Here is an 11507-nt window from a genome sequence, read left to right as displayed (position 1 = left end):
TGATTCCTACATCTTCCAACACAGGGGCATACACACTCGTCTCCTTGGGGGTGAATTTGGCAATGGATACCTGCTTGGTAAATATATGTAACACTATGTAAGACTCTCTGGTAATGGTGAAACATAGCTGTGAGTAATCTGTTGCTTTCTACCCAGTAGGTAACAGCCCATATGCTGTGCGCTCCTTCATACTGATGCCATACCTAAACCCAACTACCCTAAGTGAGCAGCAATATAATGCAGTGCACATTTCCACCTGCAACGTGATTGAGTGGACCTTTGAGTTACCTAAAAGTAGGTTCCACTGCCTCCACAAAACTTGCAGGGCATTACAGTACAGGCCAGATACCTGCTACAAAATTGTGGCCACTTGTGCATGTTGCACAACCTTGCAACTTCTAGAGGCATACCCCTGGAACTCTCTGACAGCGAACCTGATGAAGACAATCAGCCAGGACAACCACCACAAGCAGCACCCAGGCAGAGCACAGCAGAGAGGAGACAGAGACGTGCAGAAATTACAACGTATAATTTTGTAAGGTGGTAATGATAACACGGAAAACTACATAGTTTCATTGTTTCTGTTATTTATTAATGAGGTAGTGGTAATGCACACATACCAAGTGAAAACGTGCATTGTAACAGTCAAAACTAAAAAATATGATATTGTTATGGAACTTGAATGTAAGCCCTGACCCTCACCTCACTCTTCAAACATCAGGTAGGCAAGCCATGAGTATGAATCAGATCCCTCTACATGCTTGTAAGGAACGTGGCCTTTCTGTGTGATCTTCTCAGCTTTGTTCCTTTTATGGGGGCTGAATTTACTGAGCTGATTTCACTCTGCTGCTGAACACCTCCCACTGCATGTCCACTTCCTCTAAAACAAGGTAACAGTAGTTAATGCTAATTAACACACTTGTTTTTTCAGTACGACTGTCTTAAGATGGTGCCAAAAGCACCAGTAGCACAAACCTCAGAGGCCCTATGTGGGATACAGGCCCGATTCGCAAAGGTAAACTAAGACCTTAAGTCTAAGTTTAGACCTGAAGTTTAAGTTTAGACCTGAAGTCAAACTTTAGACTTCAGATGTAAACTTAGACTTCAGGTCTACGTTTATTTTTGTGAACCTACCCACAGTGTAGTGTGCCCTTGCACCACCGAATTGTGTGAGTTTAAGAGCAGGAATTCTGGACAGCCATTGCAGGCCTGAATAACTGTAGCCTAAAGCTGAAGCCAGAATAGGTCATCATAGCAAAGTAAGCCATTTTCACATGTTGAAAAGCTTATTTTATAGATTAGCTAAGTCATCTAAATGAGTGTGGGGGAGCCCACAAGGTGTTGGTGCATAATCAGTATAAGTGAGGTATACTAAATATCGTGTAGGCCTGGGCGGAGTTTACAGAGTTTCACGCGCAGAAGTTCTCGAAGTGACATAAAACTCCGCCTAGCTTTTTGTCCTATGCTGCAAAATTATTGTGAATGGCATCAAATGCAGTGCAAGAGGGCACTGCTTTATTCTACCGCTGGAGTAGAAGTTCTACTGGAGCAGCAACATCATCAATGCGAACAGAAGGTTTCTCAACGTAAGCAGTAACGACATCCCCGACTGCCAGTGTTGGGAAATCTCACTGGGAAGTGCTCTAGCCTTGGATTTTCCTCCCTTGCACTTGCCAACGTACTGTTGGCAAGCATGAGTGAGCAAAAAACTCCACTCTGCTACGCGGAGCGGAGTCTTTTGAAACTCCACGAGCTCCGCAGAGTCTCGAAAACTCCGCGAACCGAGCGAAATTCACTGCCCAGTGTTGATTTGGGCCACAAAGCAAAGGGGAATGGGAATTAAAGCAGATGAGACACCTTCACTTGGTCCCAGAGATATGGCAAAGAGGCAGATGTGGCGAGCTAGGAGTCCCTGTTTTTATCAAAGGGCAGAGGAGAATGCTCTCCTTGCAAGTCAATAACTGTCATTAGTTAAGCAGGTACAGCAGTAGTGAGGCCTGAGTTGGGGTCTGAGGGGCACAATGTATCACAATTAGGACTATCTCACATTAAAAAAGGGACATGGGAGGCAGTGTGACCAATTATCGGGTAAAATGCCACCTTTAGAGTGGCTCTGCCAACCTTCTACCTAGTCCCCTAATAATCCGATAATCTTTCCTTCCAATCTGACTTGAGATCTCAGATTGTTGGCCAACGGGGATAATAGTGAGCTCACAATTTTCTAGCTGCTGCACCTGCTGGGTGAGATAGATGTCATGGCCTGCATGATGTGGTGAGGCCCTGGCCTCGATTATGAAATTGCCTGCAGCGGCTGCACTGCGGGCAGCGGAAGGCACCGGAGCGAGCACAACTTTGAGGGGGCTTAATTTAAATTTAGATGTAAAAAAAAATTGGGATTTCCTGAGTACTCCCGTTTTCGATCGAGCCTAGAGTCAACGTGCATGCGCTGCTCTGCGAGGCATTCACTTTCCAAGCAGCCTGTGACTTGTTTTAAATAATTGTGGACATACTCTATCAGCACGGTGCCCATTTGGACAGCGCTGCGTTGTGTGGGGGGCTAACCCTTCAGGCGGACCCAGCCTGCCTCAAGGCCTAGGAGTATCTATGAGACTCGGGGACCGTCTTAACTCATGGCTGCTATTGATATTCCTCTCCTGTGCTGGACAGTAATAGGAATGGGTGTGGTCATGACGAGCTCAGCTCGTCATGAGCACACGAGCACCGTGCATCATGACGACATGAGCTCGTCATGAGCATGGAAGGGGATATTTAACAGTATGCGGGGGGCATCAGTTTACGTTACGCAACTGACGGAATGAGGGGCACCAAAACTCGTGACCATCTTTCTGCCCCTCCTTTTCACTAGTAGTTAGGGCAGTAGACATGTTACCAAGTCGAGCATTACCCATGATTGAATGGCGAAGGATGAACTGCAAGCTCGGACTAAACTTTGGCACTCAAGTTAACGGGCCCTATTGTTTGTACCGCACCCTCCACAGGCCCCTAAAATGGCTTGCATAGTACTCCACGCATCTTTCTAATTTCACACCACTGTGGTATAAGCCACAATAAACAGTTGCAGATGTACTACAGGGCGTGTGTGACTGTCCTATCCTATGACACTTTTAATCAGAACACGTCACAATATAATTAAAAGATTCAATTGTATTCATGCACTCAAGGGACGACTTGTTGTTTCACTGTGGTGCCTTAAAACTAAGGGTGGGCGTAGTTCGCGGAGTAGCGCTACGCGAAGCTACGCGAAGTGCACTTCGCACTACGCGAACTTCACGTAGCACTACGCGAGCTGCGTAGTAGCATGTTCGCACTGTGCAAGATGCGTTTTCAATGATTGCACAGTGCGAACAAGCATCCGGCACTGTGCAAGCATTGAAAACGGCATCTTGCACAGTGCGAGCTGTAGTTTTCTGCTGCTCGAGGAGATTATTACTCGAGCGGCAGCTTTCTCAACGCGAACAGGTAGTTTCTCATTGAGAGCGGTCGCGAGCATGCGCAACCACTCACAATGAGAAACCTGACCTCCTCGCGTTGAGAATCTCGCCGGGATGTCATTTTGCTAGCTCGTGGTCGCGAACATGACGTTCAGGACCGCGAACAAGCAAAAAATGAGCGCTGCACTACGCTACGCTGCACTACGCATGTTCGCACTGTGCTACGTGCCGCTCGCGTAGTGCGAAGTTGCAAAAACTTCGCAAACTCCGCCAGCGGAGCGTAGTGCTTCGCCCAGGGTTACTTAAAACTACCCTGATATTTCAAAGGGGCTGGGAGGCTTTTCGGGCAGTCTGAACTGAAACGCACGATTGCTCAAAACACTTCCTGTCAAAAATGTAAATTGATAAAAGGAAATGACGTCTTGAGGGATGTGTGGTTCATTTACTGGCAAGATGTCACCAGGGCGAAAATGTAAGTGGAAGAGGTCCGAACTTTCGCTTGGAGTAAATAACAATCCATATCAGGAACACTTTAATCTATTTTCATAAAGTGGGAGCATGCTTGCAGTGTAATTAAACTTGAGCTTTGAACCAATGCTGAAATTGGTGGGCTCTTATTACACAACAGAGATAGACGGTCCCTTTTGTGTGAAATTTCTGACATAAGGGTGCATTAATTGGTGGTTCACAACTCGCTGAGAGTCAAACTGCTTCAAATTGATAAATGAGGCACATACCGCCTAGAAATCCACTTATATTAGACGCTGCACACTTGTTATTCGTACTATGGTGAAGAGACCACCCTGGTGCCACAGGTACCTAACCTAAACAGTGGAACTAGGCCTCTTCCTAATAACTTAGCACTCTGCTGCTAAAGACCTGGGCCTGTTTTTGGGCGGTTGAACTGATACTTACTGTTGTCAGGGGTCTCTCTTGGCCCCTTGCATTCTCACAAGCTGCCTGTGTGGCTCTGTGTGCAGCAAATACGTTTGTGAATTCCAGCTACGCACGTTGTCAACACCCCTACAAACACCCCCACTTCCTCCCATGAGCTTCACTTTTGTTCTTTTCTAAACCTCCAACCCCACCTGGCGGGAATTTCCAGGAAGGAGACATTTGAGGAAAATGTCTGGAGGTCTTTTGAGGTTTGTCGCAGTCTCCAAAGCTGCATATGTGGCTGAGGGTGGCAGAGGCTCTGCTGAGCTCGGGTATGTGGCACTGGGCGCATCGAGACAAGCCATTGTTTAAAAAAAATCCAATTATATTGCTCCTCGTGTGCGTGTGTTGTGGTAATCATCAGAATTGGGGCTTTGCTGAAACACATTATGCTTACAGAGTTCAGAGTTGCGAGGAAGGGGATCAACTAAATGGGGAAAGATTATGCGGGGTAATCACAATGGTTCCCTTGGATTACAGAGGTCATCCATTTTGTTATTTTTTTTGTAATGTTGTTTTGGACTTTTAGTTCTTTGGATGGTCTTTTCCCCTCCCCCAAGTGTGAGAATGTGGGATTTGTGTTCCACAAACAAGAGTATGAATCCTGCCATGGCATCATATCAACACCCCTGTCGTCTCCCCATACCTCCTCCCACTCCTCAACCCCATAATAACCTCAAAGGTCCTCTTCCTTTTTTAGGTCAAGCCTAGAGTTAGCGCCCATGCACTGCTCTGCAAGGCATGCAGTATTAGAATATGGACTTGAAGCTCTGCACACTCTCCGCCCATATTTTTCATTGGCTTCTGTCTTTGTCCTTCGTAAATGCATGCTTCTGATTCAGTAATCAGCTTGTTGGTCCCTCCTTAGTACCTTCCTGTCTTCATTTGTAACATCCCATGGATCCTGGTCCTTTTACTTCTTTTGTTACATGATATGTCTTCTTTAGTCTGTAAGCACTATTTTCTTTGATGAGTTTTTCATATTGTTGGCATGACATGTTTTTCTGCAACATTCAGCACACCATGGTTTAGGTTTAGGTTTAGGGATTTATAGACCGCTTAGCTACCCTTAGGCATCCCAGCGCTAGGTATAGATCAAGATAGGGGTTTCAGCTGAATTTTTAGGGGAACAGCCAGGTTTTTAGTCTCTTTTTGAAGATTGCTTCGTTCTCGATCATTCACAGCTCTGGGGCCATGCTGTTCCATAGCTTGGGAACCAGGTGTTTCAAATGACCTTCCACCCCATCTGGATCACTTGATTCTTGAGGTGTTAATCAGGAACTTAGATCTTGACCTGAGGTGCCGACGTGGAGCGGACTGTGATATCAGGTCTTGTAATAGCGAGGGACCTTTTCCGTGCATCGCTCTGTGCACCAGACAGAGAGATTTTAATGTAATCCTGGCAGAGATCGGTAGCCAGTGTAGCTCCCTGAGGGAGGCCCTAACTGACTGGTGTTTGGGTATTTTAAGGATTAGTCGGGCTGCCATGTTCTGGACCGTTTGCAGCCTGTCTGTGACATATTTGGGGGAACCAAGATATAATGAGTTCCCGTAGGTGATCCTTGATACCACTAAGGCTTGGACCACTGTCTTCCTTGATTTTTCTGGGAGCAGGCCCAATATTTTTTTAATTATTCGAAGCATCCCGAAGCAGATATTTGCCAGTTTTTTTGCTTGGGTCTCCATTGTTTGATTCTAGTCAAGCCACATGCCTAGATTTTAATACAGGTTTTGGGTAGGAAGGGGACCCCATTTTGCTGCCCAGGGGAGCTCTGAGCTTGGGCAGAAGGTACTGCCTAGGATCATGAGCTCTGATTTCCCCGGTTAGTTTAAGGCTACACTCTGCCATCCAGGACCCGATTTTTTTCCAGGCAAGGGGCAAGATGCCTGTGGTCCGAGTTGATGGATTCTGAAATTGATACCACTAGTTGCGTGTCATCGGCGTATGATGTACTATATGGGCCAGTGGGCTCAGGTAAATATTAAAGAGAGTTGGACTCAGGGCGGATCCCTGGGGAACCCCCCAATGGGGCTGAGAGGACGTCAGAGAAGATTCCAGCCTCCGTGAATTGGAATGTTCTTCCGTTCAAGAAGTAGGCTAGCTATTTGCTGGCTGTGCCTTTGATTCCAATGTCCCTGAGTCTGCTTATCAGTACCGCATGGTCAACGGTATCGAAAGCAGCGCTGAGATCCAGGAGCACAAGTGCAGCGGCTCTTCCCTGATCTAGGGTGGCTTTTAGTTTTTTTCAGTGACAACAAGCAGGGCTGATTCCATGCTGTGTCTTGGTCGGAATCCCATCTGTGTTTGGGGTATAATTATACTGTCCTCTAGGAATTGTGAGACTGTCTTATTCACATGTTTTTCTGCAATTTTGCCCAAGATGGGTAGCGGTGAGATCGGACGGTAGTTTGTCAAAGAGGCGGGGACTAGTTGGAGTTTTTTAAGAGGGGGTTTCACAATGGCATGTTTCCACTTATTGGGCACTGTGCCACTTTCGAGGTATTGGGAGATGAGGTGGGAAAGTTGGGTAAGAATACTTTTCCCCCCTGCGCAAGAATGTGCGGGGTGCTGTATGTAAGGGTGATCCTGATTTTATGTTTAATAGCAGCCCGTCCCGACGTTGTCCGGGTATGAATTGCTGCTGGTCAGTAGTATATTGTTTTGTAGGATTTCGTTTAGATAGCATTTCTTATCTGTGACAGGCCTGTGAAACGCTCCGATTCACAGTGCACTGCTGATGCACTTAAGAGTGCGCGTTCAGTAGTGTGTGAACTCGAGTTTCCCTACTTTATTTTTCCTTGCAATATTATATAGCGTGAACTCAACAACATGGCATGAGCACAATTTTCATTACAGAAGAACACATTCATTTGTGGTAGGCACGGGGAGAAAAAGCGATTTGCCTGGAATCACAGGATGTTGAGCTGATGCTGAGATTCGAACGTAGCTCCCCAGCTCTAAAGTTCGCAATTCTAGAACTTGTGGCGGGAGGTGTGTCTAAAAGTGTATGTCGGTGCTGGCCATCAATGAGAGAGACCTGTGCATTTTTCAAATAGGTGGTGAAAAAATATGAGTATGTTGCTGGAGATGTGGGCCGCCGTGCCACCAATGTACTTACCGGGGGAGGGTAAACACCCATTATTCTGCAACTTTCTTTCCGCATACCATCACTCCGCATACTTTCATTACGAAAGTACCATGACTCCGCAATGCCATTATAACGCATGGCATTACATTTTATATGCTTTTACCACGCATACATTTACAACGAAATTCGTTGTAAATGCATGAATGGTAAAAGCATGTTTTATTTTAATGTTTGGATTAGGTAAGTATGGGTATAGGGGTATATGTTTTGGGGTACTGAGGTATATGTTTTGGGGTGTTTGGGTATTTTAAGGGTTCAGATATAGTTTTGGGTTATGCGGTACAGGGGTAGTTTTAGGGTTTAGGGATAGGTATGGGTTTTGGGGTACAGGGGTATTTGTAGGGTTCAGGGCTAGGTTTGGGTTTTGGGGTACAGGGGTATTTTAAGGATTCAGAGCTAGGTTTGGGTTTTGGGGTACAGGGGTATTGTTAGGGTTCAGGGGTAGGTTTGGGTTTTGAGGTACAGGGGTATTTATAGGGTTCAGGGCTAGGATTGGGTTTTGGTGTACAGGGGTATTTTTAGGGTTTAGGGATAGGTTTGGGTTTTGGGGTACAGGGTATATTTATAGGGTTAAGATGGGTTAGTGTTAGAGGGTGTTGGGGTATTTTAAGGAATAAGGGTGGGTTATGATTATGGGGTTCAGGGGTATTTAAAGGGAGCAGGGTCGGATTAGCACACGATGTGAGACATGGCATGAAGGGCGGAACGTACCACACGCCCCCGGCGTTTGTCACGCCCCCAGCACACGCCCACAGCACAACGCAGACACGCCCACAAGGGACTACTTTGCTGGCACGGTTCTTTTACCTTTTAAATGTATATGGTGGGTGTTAGACCTGTCTGGATTTTTGCGTAGTCCCTCCAATTTATTATTTATTTTGTCCCCTTTTTGCCCCTCATACCGTTAATAATTTTTGTCCACTAACTTTCTCTAGGTGTTGGTCAAAGGGATAGGTGTTCTTTCCCCCCCTCATAGTTTTTCACCTTAGGCCCAGAGGCCTGTTCTGACAGGAAGATAGTTGGAACCACAAAATGGTGGCTACCAACTGCCCTAACTGCCAAACCCAGAACCTGCCCATAGACTAGTATAGGGCGTTCCAGAACCTTCTGGTCCCTTCTGGACCACTGAGGGACAGCCTATATAAGGCGGAATGCTGGACAGCCATTTTGTCTGTCAGTGACGAGCAGCTAGAGTGAAGGCTGAGGTCTGTGTCAGAGTCCACTTGCTTACCAACTCTTTCCTCTCGAAGACTTGCACAGGAACAGAAGATGCTAGCTTTCCGACTCCTACTTCCAACCAATCAGAATCAGAAGTATATCTTGACTCTAACTGATTAGATAGAGGGAAGGGGAAAATTGGATAAAATAAAGAAAGAAATAAAACAGAGAAGAGTCTGGTCCTGATCCTCTGGAGTTCCGTAGGAATCTTCAATCAGCTTGCAAATCAGCTTCTCAAAGAACCCTAGGAATACTAAACACATACAAGATAATAAATCACTGTACCTGAGCTACTCTGGTCTTCCTATTACTGTTTCTAAGAACACCTACCCAGAAATCAGTAACGACCTGCCGCTCTTCTATACTGAAGTGTAGTTTTGTGAATGATCTGCCTATTCTGTATTTTCAGATGACAGCTCTCCCTCTTACTTCTGCAAATGATAATAGGGTTATTACTTTCTGCTCAATGCTCTGTGCTTACACTATTTTATATTGCTTGTTTTCTTCCACCTACCAGTGTTGTCTAAACGTTGTCTTAATATTGTTTTCTTCTTGTACAGGGACCTTCTCCTGAATAGATGAATTAACCTCATTCAACCCTCCAGGTAAGTTTCCTATTCTTCTGCTTGTAAATTCTTTTACAGTACTAAAAAAAACCTCTCTAACACTGTCCCTATCTTTTTCTAAAAATAACTTGAAGTCTTCTGTCTTGCACTGGTTCTGCAAACGAAATTCAGCATTGGTGAGTCGGATTACTCAATTAAATGTTCATTAACCTTTCCTTGCATTGATAACGTTGAGATAACAATATTTACACAGTCTCATGAACTTGCACAGAATACAGGAAACATTCCACTTAGCTCAGCATTTCTCCGCTACTTTGAATGAGTCTCTCTCTCTCTGCTTCGGTGAAATAATGACTGGAAATCACAGCTCTGGAATGATTCTTCGCTGACACGCTGTTTAAAGGCTCCGGTTTCTTCTTTGAAAAAACGAACTCTGCTTGAACACTCTTTTTACTCTTGACTACGTGAACCCCAAGGTCAAGGCAATGAAAGTTAAAATAACTCTTCACTGACTGGAAACGTTTCTTTTCTTATTTCCCTAAGACACTCTCTGACGCGACCTCTATGACCGGATTCCTCAGTGAAGTGCGCAGTTCCAAAGGAACGCGCGCTGCACCTGGACTCTCAATCACGCGCTGGGAAGGCTAGACTGCTAACCTAGCATTCCGCGCATTCCACAACCCGGACCAAGTGAAGTCTCGGCTGGCGCGCCATTTTCTTGTCTTTAAACACATTGAGTCTGCATTAAGCTTACTAAAAGGAGGGATCCTGACAGTACCCCCCACCAAAGAGGGTCCTCCCGGTCTAGGTTTGGTAGGATTTCTTTGGTGAAAGAGACACACCAACCTAGGAGCATGAACATCCGACTCCAACTCCCAAGACCTTTCCTCTGGCCCATAGCCTTTCCAGTCCACTAGATAGTACAGTCTTCCTCTTACTCGTTTTGAATCCACAATTTCCTTGACCTCAAATTCTAATCCAGTTTCCAACTGAATTGGAGGTGGAATTCCTTCTTTCCGCAACCCCTCAACTGATTTCTTTAATAAGGAGACATGGAAAACTGGATGAATTTTTAGTTTCGTGGGCAAAGTTAGTTTAAAGGTTACTGGATTGATCTGTTCTGCAATAGGATATGGTCCTATGAATCTAGGCTGAAACTTTCGACTACCCTTTAGTCGAAGATTCTTAGTATTTAACCAAACCTCATCACCTACTTCTAAATCTGGGGTATCTCTTCTCCTTTTGTCAGCATACTTCTTGTACTTGCTTTTAGCCTGCTCTAAATTCTTGGATGCCTCTTCATGTATCTGCTGTAAGTGAGTTACTAAATCCTGAACTGCCGGGACAGAGATGTGAACATCTTGCACTGTGGAATTCGGGTGTTTGCCATAATTCAAATAGAATGGTGAATAACCCGTGGACACATTCTTTGCGTTATTATAGGCAAATTCTGCAGTCCATAAATAGTCCAACCATTCCCCACCCTGCTTCAACGTGAATAACCTTAAATACTGCTCCACTTCCTGGTTCACTCGTTCAGTTTGTCCATCAGTCTCTGGGTGAAAACTGGTGGAAAAACGTATCTCAACCCCAAGTCTCTTCATAAAGGCCTTCCAGAAATGAGACACAAATTGAGTTCCTCGGTCCGATATCATGACCTCAGGAATTCCATGTAATCTCACCACCTGAGCACTAAAATGAGCTGCTAACTGCCTAGCAGTTGGAGTTCCTTTCAAGGCTACAAAATGCGCCATTTTGGTGTATGCATCCACTACCACTAAGATGGTGTTAAACCCTTGACAAGTGGGAAGGTCAGTTATTAAATCTAGAGTGACTGTGTGCCAGGGGGAAGGAGGATTAGGCAAAGGTTGTAATAAACCCTTAGGTGCTTGCCGTTCTGATTTTCCCTGCGCACAAATCTCACATGTCTTTACATATTGCTCAATGTCCCTATTCATGTGTGGCCACCAATACTTTCTTTTAACTAAGTCCACAGTCTTCAATTCTCCCTTGTGACCTGCCAACAGATGATCATGGCATTCATTCATCGCTTGTCTCTGTAGTGTAGAAGTGGGTAAGTACAAGGCTTCAGTCTGATAAGGTAATCCATCAATGACTTCTCTTCCATCTCCTTGCTGCACCCACTCCAGCATTTTCTCAGGCGACATGACTTGGAGAATTTGTTC

Source organism: Lissotriton helveticus, chromosome 6, assembly GCF_964261635.1.
Source record: "Lissotriton helveticus chromosome 6, aLisHel1.1, whole genome shotgun sequence".
Classification (NCBI taxonomy): domain Eukaryota; kingdom Metazoa; phylum Chordata; class Amphibia; order Caudata; family Salamandridae; genus Lissotriton; species Lissotriton helveticus.
Note: the sequence above shows the minus strand (reverse complement) of the source record.